This window comes from Pinus tabuliformis, chromosome 4_2 (genome assembly GCF_031772625.1).
Source record: "Pinus tabuliformis cultivar Carrire ecotype Pingquan chromosome 4_2, CPIR1, whole genome shotgun sequence".
NCBI lineage: Eukaryota > Viridiplantae > Streptophyta > Pinopsida > Pinales > Pinaceae > Pinus > Pinus tabuliformis.
The window spans coordinates 726,037,246-726,050,016 of record NC_142304.1 but is presented as its reverse complement, the minus strand read 5'-3'; positions in this window follow the sequence as shown (position 1 = coordinate 726,050,016).

Here is a 12,771-nt window from a genome sequence, read left to right as displayed (position 1 = left end):
ACACATATAAGCATTATAAGACAATAAAAACATATGGGAGAAAGGTTCAAATACTTTATTGAATAGAAGAAGGAATTACAACCATTGTGTTTGATTCAAAGTCATTCCTCCAGCTTGGATCCCATCCACATCACATCAAAATCATGACAAACTTGTAGCATTACAATACTTGCTTCAAAGCCAATTCTCATAGCAACATTATCTCCTTATAATTCAACATAATCTAGCCCCTGATCACTTAGATGAGTGGTCAATTTATAGGGGGATGAAGGAGGTTTTGTCATAAATGGTGGTATTGAATGGCCTTCCATACTTAGAATTAGTTCCATGGAGGAAGGGATGAGAGGATAGGGTGCATCCTAACTCATTCCTCATCCATTTTCAAGCTCATAGGAGTTGATAAGTGAGGGACCTTCTATATGACTCCAAAATATAAGAATATTCCCCAAACCTTATGTGAATTTCGCTCAAAATCACCCAGCGCAGGTGAAAGGAAGCCTAAGTGCTCTCCAAACACCATGGCATGGACTTAACTTCTCTGCAGTGCACCCTTACATGGGCCTACCTGCGCTGGTCCCTCTAGAGGCCATTTCTGGATGTCTTCAAGTCATGAAACTGTCTAGGAAGGAGGCATTCAAAGGGGTGACTTGTTTAGGGCATGTAGCAACTGAAATTAGGGTTTGATGAGCCCTAAAACATTGACCTGGATGATGGGATTGATGTGTGCAAATGCATCTGTAACAGTTGCCCCCTAAGGCATGAAGTCGGAAAAATGCAAATGTCGAATGAAATGCTTTACGATGTGATGAGGAGGTGTTGAAGTGGAAGGTGACCTGCATCAATTACAATACATATATCATGATTTTTATTTTTACATGAATTGCTAAGGTAAGGCATACCCATGCTCAGCTTATAAACTTTCATTACATGTACATCAATAGTTGTCTACAGATATAGACCCATGATTGGAATGACCATCAATGTAAAACCATTGTACATATGATTTGGTACTCCTGAAATCGCAGCCCAGATGGATGAAACTAGATTCGGGTTGTTCTATCTCATTCAGTCGTTTGCTCAAGTACGAGTCTAACCATGTGAACATATGATATGAAGTTGAACATGATAAGACATCGTATGATTACCAGCCAATGAAGTAAGTTGTTAACAGACGTGAGAGAAATCACCGATAATGATAATGATCCTTAAGGTATTGCAGTACATTCTGCATGGTGTGAATGGATGATTTGATGTCGAACACCATACAAAGTCTTTCGATTGAAGGTCATTGATGTCAACCTATCGTCGAAAGCAAGAAACCTGCCATTGATGTATGCAAGCCTCAAGCTACTAGAAGGGTGTTTCTAAGTCAACTTCTTGGATAATGAGTTGATGTCAACAAGAAACGACTCGTCACAAGAGGGCCTTGATGTATCCCACATCAACGACACGAAACGAGTGTAATGATTTTGGAGACAGAATTTGACTAACGACACAAGGTTCAGGAATGGTGGTCATGAAAATGAAGGTTTATGAGTATTGCAAAGGATGAATTTTGACTGAATGACTTCTCTTGAACATATCGGTGACACTAAATTATGGCAGCATTGACCCAAAACCAAATTAATGGATGGTGTGATAGACCATAGGTATGATAACCATTAAGAAGATAACCCAACCCAAATAGTTTGAATTAATTGGAAGCATTGACCCAAAACCAAAAGTGATGAATGGTGTGATATCACGGAGATGAAGTGAAAGTGTCATGTTCAAGAGCGACCTGCTACCATAAAGTGGTTTTCCCAGTCATTGCTGACCAGTACCTCTTTATTTTTTATCAAGCTTGAGGAGGATAACGTATGCTTGTTGTATAATTCCACCCTTCAGGTGAATCCATCGCTATTTGTTGTTTTAACGAGTCTAGTGAAGGTGAAACTCGGTCTTGTCTACATGGACAAGTTTGTCGATATTAGATGTTTGAACGAGTTTAACGACAAAGATAACTCGGTCCTTTTCATGTTTAGAGAGTTTGAAAAGGGACAAAAGGAAAACTCCACAAGTTCTTTTTCGTAGATTTGTCTCTCAAGCCCAAAAAAGCATAAAACAATACGAGAGAGAACCTATTGACCATGCTTGGTCAACGTATTCCTTTTTCATAGTTAATCTATTTCAGCTCGAAAAAGGGTTAAACTTATATTGAGTATATGTCGTTTACAATCCATTAACGAGCTGAAAAGGACAAGCACTTGACAATCTTTTCATATTTCGAGAGTCTGAAAAGAGCTCAAAGAGGACTCCATTTTGAGGAACGAGTGGTGTCTAGGGTAGCAATTGGTTCCGGTGATGTTGCAACTTCTCAAAACATGTTGATTTATGTGAAGAGGCTGGCTAATATGACCACTCAATGCAACTGTTCCTCAAAAAAGGTAAAACAACCAAGTGAAAGCATATGATCAGCCAAAGGGATGGTGGCGGTGGGATGAAAACAACTAAGGCTCATCTGATGAAAGAGGCTGATAGAATGGAAATCACAAGGGTTAAAATGGAAATGGGTTCATTTTTAGACAAGCTTGAACCATAGGGAACTATGCTTGGATTTAGTTTCATGTTTATACAAACTTGAAATTAAAAACTATGCTTGGATTTAGTTTCATTTTTACATAAGCTTGAAACGAAAAACTATGCTTGGATTCAGTTTCATTTTTACACAAGCTTGAAATGAAGAACTATGCTTGAGATTGGTTTACATGCCCCCAGCATGATGAAAGGGAGAGTCTCATGTAACCAGATGGAAGTCGTTGCGGTGAAGCGGGATGGTTATCCAAAGCCTTTTTGGCTTTGTCTAGATAGGGACAAAGGTGAATGGGGTGATTCCCTTCACATAACCTATAGGGAAACTTAACTTTACCACTAGGTGCATGCCCCCCAAGATTCATTACATTCACCTAAGTAGACTACTCGTGGCTATCAGGTGGATGGAATGAAGGTTTATTTACAAGATTAAGTGAAAGACTCGACTAGGATTTTACGAGATCTACTCAAAGGCTCGACTTGGAAATTTGCTCCAGGGGACCTTGTTTCATTTTTTAATGAGCTTGACACAAGACAAGGAACTCTGCTCAGATTCCTTGTTTCATTTTTTAACGAGCTTGACACAAGACAAGGAACTATGCTCATACTCCTTGTTTCATTTTTTAACGAGGTTAACACAAGACCAGGAACTATCCTCATATTCCTTGTTTCATTTTTTAACAAGCTTGACACAAGACAAGGAACTATGCTCTCCGACATGTTTCATTTTTTAATGAGGTTGACACAGTAAAAGAACTATCCTCACAGACCCTTGTTTCATTTTCTAACAAGCTTGACACAAGACAAGGAAATATGCTCATGGGAGATGTTTCATTTCTAAATGAGGTTGACACAGTAAAAGAACTATCTTCATATCCTTGGTTTCATGTTTTAGCGAGGTTGACACAAGACAAGGAACTATCCTCGTGGGAGTTGTTCATTTTTTAATGCGATTGACACAGTAAAAGAACTATCCTCATATCCTTGGTTTCATTTTTTAATGAGGTTGACACAAGACAAGGAACTATCTTTATATCCTTGGTTACATTTTTAATGAGGATGACACAAGACAAGGAACTATCCTCATAGGCCTGTCTCATTTTTTAACGAGGTTGACACTGTAAAAGAATTATCCTCATATCCTTGGTTTCATTTTTTATCGAGGTTGACAAAAGACAAAGAACTATCCTCATATTCCTTGATCATGACTCATAAGAGGTCATGACTTCCAAGAGGTTCTCATCAGATGGGAGAAAAATGCTCTGGAAGGGATCCGTAGCAAGGATTCCATTAGAGAGATCTGGTTCCAATGCCCCCAGTACATAATGTACAACATCACTGAATTGATCGTCAATTGATGTAGGCATGGAATGGGTTGCCACATAATTAACCCATGGCTAGGAGGATACCATTGGTACAAAAGGACCTGATGTAGGAGCATCCAGCTAGGGCACCATGACCAGGTGTTGGTCTCCACCAAGATGGAAGTTGTGTTAACAAATTGTTTTTTTTTTATGTTAGTTTGTCAAAGTAGGGTGGAAGATTTTGTTTAGTTTTAGTTTCATTACTAGTTAGGGACAGTTTGGTCGGTTAGGGTCATTAGTTTGTCTGTCTTTAATCAATAGAAATTTAATAGTTGTTCTGTCATTTTGGAGAAAAAAACAAAATGTGTTTGACGTAAAATCTTGTCAAAAAGCAGAACTGAATGCAAGCATCATTATGTAACTAAATAGAAATACAACTGAAAACCATAACTACATGACAGTTCAGGTAACTGTGAACAGAGACTATAAACGTACATGAAAAATTCATTGAAAGGGTTCAACATTTTTAGCATTCAAGCAATAATAAGAAAAGAATAGACAATTCGAATCCATCTATGTATCCATAGTATTTTCGTTTTGCTTCCTAATTCAATGAACATCAGAGTAATCAATACAATGCTTACATACAAGTTTATTTAATTCTTCTTTTCTAAGAAACAGAGTCCAGACAGTGAGACAGAGTTGCATTTCTAGAACGAGGGTTTGAATCCCATAGAAGAAATCGACATTGAATAAATAGGAGCGAATGCAGACAAATCAATCGGACGAGTTAATCACATACAGGCCATACATTATCTTCTTAACTTCGAAATCGACCACCAGAACAAATTACCAGAGCAACTACAAAACTTTCTATTCATGGAAAAAAATAAATTTACAAACACAGTTGCAAATTAACAATCGTAATTCGAAGGCGTTGAAGCTGGAATGAGAGGAACGACAGCCAATCATCATCATTATAACAAGGTAAACCGAAACTAACGTTTTCCTGAAAGTTTTTTTCTTTAAATTATAAGATGAAATGTATGAGCATACATAGCAGAGTTCCAGAATAAACCAGAAACAGTCACATAGCCGACAGTCGATAAACCCTAGGTGAGGGTTTTGGGAAACGGCTCCCATACATTAAAAGTTACAACCAACAATCACAGAACCAAGGAAGCTAATGCTAACAAAACGACCAGGACGCTGGCTACAACAGTCGAGAGACAACACTAACTAAGCATTGAGGAAAACCAAATCCTCAATCTTACAGGCCTAATCCAAAAACTGAAGATTGGTTACGTTGACAGAGCCTACTAGGCAGAGGCTAACACGTTTGTTTAGAGCATACCCAACTACAAACCCTAATACCTGCAAAAGAACCAACACATAGTTGTTAGCAACCTGTCGACAGAGAAAAACAAAACAAGTGCATGAGTGCAAGTATAAGAGGGATACATTTTCCCTACCTAAAGGATTCGCAGCGAGAACAGAGAACAAGCCTTTAACCCTCACTGAGACAAAGGAACGGCCACATTAGGAACAGAAGAATGGAAATGACAAATTGAATCATGGATAGAAGAGGCTACTTGCATTGAAACTAAAGACCGGAGAGCGCCACTGTTTTGAAACCTGAGTGCATGCCAACTCATTGAGTTTCACAAGTAAGAAAACCTCATACCAGAACCTGATCTTGTAGAGCAGAGACCAGTTGAAACAATTGCAAAAAGAGTGCATAAATCTACTTACACAGGCGGCGGCAGAACCATTTTTGGTTGTCCAATGAATCAGGACCAAAGGTTATCCAAGCAAGTATAAGAGTCAAGCAAATATAAGAGTCACACTATTGGGCAAGGAAAACCAGAAGGTGCGCCCAACAGTTGTAGGGCAGCTGCATACACAAGCAACAAAACCACATAGAACAAACCCTCGGCAAACAAGTGCAAAGAACAGAAATGGTTGAATGAATGATGGAGGAAGAGTTTTGGCGAAAAGAGGAGTGGGAAAGATGACCCAAGGTATAGTACATAGTATTGATTGCACACATAAATGCCACCTATCATTTTCCAGAAAAATCCGAGAACATTGGTAATCATAAACTAATCCACAGCTAAATCACACTTAAATCATTTAATTTTTGATTAGTCTGAACAGTGTTGGGCTGGTCCCATCATAGTCATATTAGAGCAGGTTGAAATTGACTGAAGAAATGGAGGTAGGAAGGAGAGGTCGTGGAAGAGGTGTTCGAAGGATAGCAGAGGAAGGACTGAGAGAGGAGATTAGGATTCTTACTGCCCGTTTGGAGGTAGTCGAAGCAGGGAGAAGAAGGGATCCAGAGGTAGGTGATGACAGCAAAGAGGACGTTGAAGCGACAACAGATGGATTGGATGGAGAGGGCCCAGAAATGAGACTGTTGAGATCTGTCTTAGTGGCAAGCAGTAAACCCAAACCAGAACTCCCAAATTATGATGATAGCCTATCCATAGAGGTTCTATTGGATTGGATCAGTGAGCTGGATAAGTATTTCGAGTGTGAGGAGGTCAGTGAAGACCGCAGAGTTAAGTTCGTTGCAACGAAGTTGAAGGGACACGCAACCCTGTGGTGGGACAGTGTCCAAACAGAGAGAAGGAGATTGAACAAGTTGCTGATCAAAACCTGGTCAAGGATGGTGGCCAAGTTGAAGGGTAGATTTCTGCCGAAAGACTATCAGATTGCACTACACAGACAAGTGAAAAATCTGAAACAGAAAGGAATGACAGTGAGGGAGTACACTGAGGAGTTTTATCGAGTGAACTTAAGGGCCAGTTATACAGAGGATACCTTGGAGAAGACAGCCAGGTATGTAAATGGTTTAAGACTAGAAATTTTAGATGAAATTAGTATTCTGTCTCCAAAGAACATTGAAGAAGCGTATCAGAGTGCTATGAAAGCTGAAGAGAAAATTACTAGAAAGAAAAATGCTAGGAGAGGATGAGGAATCGGCAGAGGAAAAGGCCAATCATATGGCGGAGGCGGACTGCTAGTAGTAATGAAGAAGGCAGCAGTTCTAAAGCTTCTGGATTATCAAATAAAGGTGATAATACGAAAGGTGGTAGGCCATATCAGTGAGGCAGGGGAAATGGCCGAGGCAGAGGAGTTGGTTACCAATGTTACAAGTGTCATAAGTGGGGACACAGATCAATTGAGTGTCCTGAGGCAGACCAAGCTGGATAGACGGGTGTGTATGTCGTACAATGATCCGGATTTAAACAGGAACGCAACAAATTACAGAGATAACCATATACACAAAGATGCAGTGGAAATAATACTTCATTTCATTAATGGAAAATACTGAAATATGCTTACAACCAGAAATGGAAATAAACCAGTTAGGGCGATGGTAGCTTATCTCTGAGAAGAGATGTGGTGGCTACATGCCTCTGAACTGAGTTACAATGAGGCTCGAAGGCCTCTTTATTGTTGAGAAACAATGGAAAACCCTTAACATTCCAAAACCTAACCCTAGGAGATGAAACGCCAAACTGTGGGCCCCGTTTGGGTAAATTGGTACAGCAACTTCCCGGGGTCGTAACTTTGGCATACGATCTCCATTTGACGCGTACAATAGCTCGTTAGAAATATATATCCGAGAACTACCACTTTGGGAATCCATGGACCCATGTTGCCCCTAGATTTCCCAAAAAATGTCGTTTAGGGCCTTAAAACGGCTCCAGAAGTTCAGGATCCGAAAAACTGCTAACAATAGTAAGTTGTGCTACAATTAAGGAAACTGAAAATGCTGAGAGAAACAATGGTGGGGGTCTAGGTGGACTTGGCAGGTGGCCACCAATATCCACCTGGATCATTCCTCCCCCCTTAGGAAGCAATGGTCCCCATTGCGTTGAGTTCCTCCATGAGATGAGGAAACTTTTGCTGAACTTGTTCCCTGGTGAGCCACTTGCCCTGCTGAAGGATTTGGCCTGCTTTGACAACTCGATACAGTTGGATATTCTGTTGGCGAGTGTTCTTGATCTATGTGTCCATGACCCGATCAGTTGCAGCTTGTTCCATGCAATCTGGATTTAATTCTGTGGGTTTGAGCTGTTCTGCAATGTCAGATGTGTCTAGCAATGGTGGAAAGTATGGCCGAAGGCGGTCCACATTGAATACTGGGTGCAGGCCAAGGAATGGGGGAATGCTGAGCTCAAATGCATTGTCTCCCATAGCCTTAGTAATGGTGTAAGGACCATATCGGAGTGGTCTCAATTTCCGATAGGCTCTAGTAAGGCATTCCTTTTGCAAATGCAACCAGACTTTGTCGCCCACCTGAAACTTGTGTGGCACCCGATGTTGATCATGTCGCTGCTTGTACTTAGCATTTGATTTCTCAAGAATGTCATGGACCTGCTAGCGAATATGTTGGATGCGCTCAATGAATCTGGTGGCCTTATCTATTTCGGACTGGACATGAGCTGAATTTATGTGAGTAGCTGCAAGTGGCATGGCCACATCAATGGGGCATAGTGGTTGGAATCCCAAACCCACCTGAAAAGGGCTATGGCCAATGGAGCTGTGAAGAGCTCGGTTGTAGCTGTGCTGAACATAGGGGGGGCTCTCGTCCCATGTGCGTGGATGCTTTGAGTTATACATGCACAGAATGTGCACAATCATCCTATTGACAACCTCTGTCTGGCCATCAGTTTGAGGATGGAAGGCTGTGGACTTCGTGAGTTTGGTGTCCAACATTGACCAGAGACTGGACCAAAATGTGCTGAGAAACCGACTGTCCCGATCTGAGATGATAGACTGTGGGATCCCAAAGTTCACCCACACTCGTTCAAAGAAGAGTTTAGCAGTGGCTTCTGCTGTGATATTCTTCTTGCAGGTTGCCATAATGGCCATCTTCGAGAACCTGTCGACAACCACAAAAACACAGTCATTTCCATGCTTAGTGGAAGGAAGTCCTGACATGTAATCCATGGAGATGGATTCCCAAGGTCGACTAGGGGTAGGCAACGGGGTATAGAGGTCGTGCTTCTTAATGGTCGGTTTGGCAATGGCACAGGCAGTACATGATCTGATGTACTTCCCAACATCCTGTCGAAGATTCGGCCAATAGAAATAATTTTGCAGTACTGCCACTGTTTCTCGACCCCAAATTGCCCAGCAGCCCGACTGTAGTGTGCTTCCCAAATCATCTTGGCACGCTCGCTTGACGGAACACAAAGGTTACCTAGGTGGCATAACAGGGCATCCTGGAGGTGAAAATCTAGAACATGACGACCCTCCAAGAGTGTCTGGTATGTGTGGCCGAATTCTGGGTCGCTTTTGTAGAGAAGTGGCCAATCAGAAGTCTCGTGCCCACAAGAGTTGAGCACTGTGGTTAACGCCATGATCGGTGGTCGACTGAGGCAATCTGCAACATTATTGGTGCTGCCCTTCTTATACTTGATATTCAAGTGGAACTGTTGTAGGTATGTAGACCACTTCTGATGGCAATCATTCTGCAATTTCCCTTGGGTCTATATGAACTGCAGGGGTCGGTGGTCTGTGTGGATGACCGTTTCCTTCCCCAAAATGTAATGCTTCCATTGTCGGCAGGCCTGTACAATGGAATACATCTCTTTATCATAAGTGGGGTACTTCCGGACTGTGTCTGAAAGTGTTTCACTGTGATATGCCACTGGATGTCCATGTTGAGTAAGGACTGCCCCAATAGCATAGTCAAAGGCATCTGTCTCGACCTCAAATGGTTGTTGTAAATCTAGTAACGCGAGCACTCGTGTCGTGCAGAGGCGATCCTTCAACTCCATGAATGCCTTCTGTTGAGATTCAGACCAAAAGAATTTTGCTTTCACCCCTCCCTTGGTGACTTGACTCAAGGGCCAAGTAATATGAGAAAACCCCAACACGAACCTGCGGTAGAAGTTGGCAAGACCTAGAAAGCTGCGGAGCTCTGTTAGAGTGGTTGGAGATGGCCAATCCCGAATGACTTGGATCTTAGCTGGATCGACATGCACCCCCTGTTCATCAATGATGTATCCCAGATACTGAACCTGGGTCATGCCAAAAGTGCATTTCTCCAAATTGGCACATAGCTTGTGTTGCCGCAGTGTTTGGAGAACCTGTCGGATGTGGTGGAGGTGCTCTTCCCAACTCTGGCTGAAGATCAGAATGTCATCCAAGTATACTACTACAAAGGAGTTGGTGAATGGCCACAAGATGTCATCCATTAGCCTCATGAAGGTTGCAGGAGAATTCGTCAATCCGAAAGGCATAACCAACCATTCGAAAAGGCCATCCTTGGATTTGAAGGCAGTCTTCCACACATCATGGGTTCGATTGGTACCTGGTGATATCCTGACTTTAGATCGATCTTGCTGAAATATTTCACCCCCTTTAGTTGGTCCAGGAGGTCATCAATCCGCGAGATCGGGTACCTATTACGGACAGTGATCTTGTTCAGCGCCCGATAGTCAATACAGAGTCTCCACGTCCCATCCTTCTTCTGTACCAACACGATCGGGCTCCCACAAGGCGATGAACTCGGACGGATGTGACCTTTCTACAGGAGTTCCTGAATCTGCCTCTTGATTTCATTGTTCTCCAGAACGGAGCGTCGATAAATTGGTCCATTGGGTAGCGGCGCACCTGGGTCAGATCGATGGAGTACTTGACCTGACAGTGCAGAGGAACCCCTGTAGGGGAGGTGAAGATGTCCTCATACTCCTCCACAACCTTGTCCATCTGTAGTTGTCGTGCAGAGGGACCCCATATGGAGGTCGCGGCCACCGTCTTCTTCTTTCCTTGAGGGCGTATCATCAGGAAAACAAATTTCTTGGTTTTGGAAATGATCTTACTACATTGTTTTGCAGTAATCAAAGAGATGGCGGTAGGTGGTGCTACCTCTGGTATCCTGTACAACTTATTTCCCAATGTAATAATAACAGCACGGGGCCTTGATTCATACACAGCATGTCGCTTCCACAAGTATGGTTGTCCTAATAATACATCACAAACTTCAAGGGGAGCAATGTCACACAATACCTCATCCGTGAAGGGCTTGATGTTGTATGGAAGGCGACACTGTTGGCTCACGCGAAGATCTCGTCCTTGGTGAAGCCACCCAATGGTGTATGGTTGTGGATGTGTTGTGGTCGGTAAGCCCAACCGCTTCACGACCTCTGCCAAAATGAGGTTCTTTTGACTCCCGCTATCAACAATGAACTGTATCGGGGAGCCCTTTACCCACATCTGGGAGTGGAAGAGACGCTCCTCCTCCTCTGGATCTTCGGGTTCATTTTTCTGGATCTTGGCGGTAGCAACAGTTGCGTTGGGATCCGCATCAATGATCTGCTTCCCTTTTTCATTCCCCTTATCGGGTTCTGACTCAGAGTCGGAACATGCATCTGATTCTGAAACCTTTAGCTCAGCCACCAGTGACTGCTTGGCCCGACACTCACTTGTGTTGTGAGTGGAGCTCTTATGGAACTCACACCATTTTCCCGTGTCCTTTTTCGGCTTCGCGGCGCTGTTCTTTGCTTGCAGCTTCGGTGGGTTGTCTTGGGCTGTCCCGCCTTGGCTTTGTCCTTTGTTCTGTGGCTTAGGGGCACCTTTCCCCTGCTTTGGATTCGCAGATCGAAAGTCTCGCTTCTTTTGTTTAAACTTTTGCTCGACCTTGACGGCATATCGGTATGCTGCGCCGAGCGAGGAGATGTTTAGGAATTGTATTTCTTCCTGGATGTACTTGTGTAGGCAGCCACGGTATTTGAGTATCAAATGTTGCTCCGAATCCTTGATACCCAACTTTGTGCAAAGGGTATGGAAAAGATTGGTGAACTCCGGCACGTCTTGGTCCCTTCCCTGCCGCAGCGTGGTCCACTTTATGTATTCATCCTCATAGCTTTCGACAGGGTAGTACTGCTCCTTGATGGCATCCCGGAATGAATTCCAGGTGGGTGTGGCTGAAAATAGTGAGCCAGTGCTTTCATCCTTCTGCTCGCAGTAGGTTTCCCACCAGTCCTTGACGTGGGGGGCTGCTTTGAGAAGAGCGAAAATAATCTTTTCCCGACTCGAAAATTCATGAACAGAAAAATAACCCTCTAGCAGATTTAACCATTTATCTACGGCATCTGCGTCTATCTGACCCTCGAATATGGGGATTTCAAAATTAACTTGTACCTTAAAGGGCGTGGCGTTTCCAGAGTAGCTGCTGGAAGCCGATGCGTCGCTTCTGGGTAGCCGCTGAATGATTTGGGCAAAGCTGTCCATCATCGCGTTCTGTTGTCGCTCGAGGGCTTCTTCGAGCAAGATTTTGATGGGATCTCCTGCCCCCTCGTCTTTCTTCTCATCCGCCATGGGAGGCCGTCGGGATTTTCGAGGCTGGTCTTGCAAAGGTTCGACCAGTTCAAGCCCTAACTCCTTATATCCCGACCTTGTTGGGGACATGCAAAGAAAAACAGAGAAAAAGCAGACCGCTCTGATACCACTGATCTGGATTTAAACAGGAACGCAACAAATTACAGAGATAACCATATACACAAAGATGCAGCGGAAATAATACTTCATTTCATTAATGGAAAATACTGAAATATGCTTACAACCAGAAATGGAAATAAACCAGCTAGGGCGATGGTAGCTTATCTCTGAGAAGAGATGTGGTGGCTACATGCCTCTGAACTAAGTTACAATGAGGCTCGAAGGCCTCTTTATTGTTGAGAAACAATTGAAAACCCTTAACATTCCAAAACCTAACCCTAGGAGATGAAACGCCAAACTGTGGGCCCCGTTTGGGTAAATTGGTACAGCAACTTCCCGGGGTCGTAACTTTGGCATACGATCTCCGTCTGACGTGTACAATAGCTCGTTAGAAAGATCTATCCGAGCACTACCACTTTGGGAAGGGAAACATTGG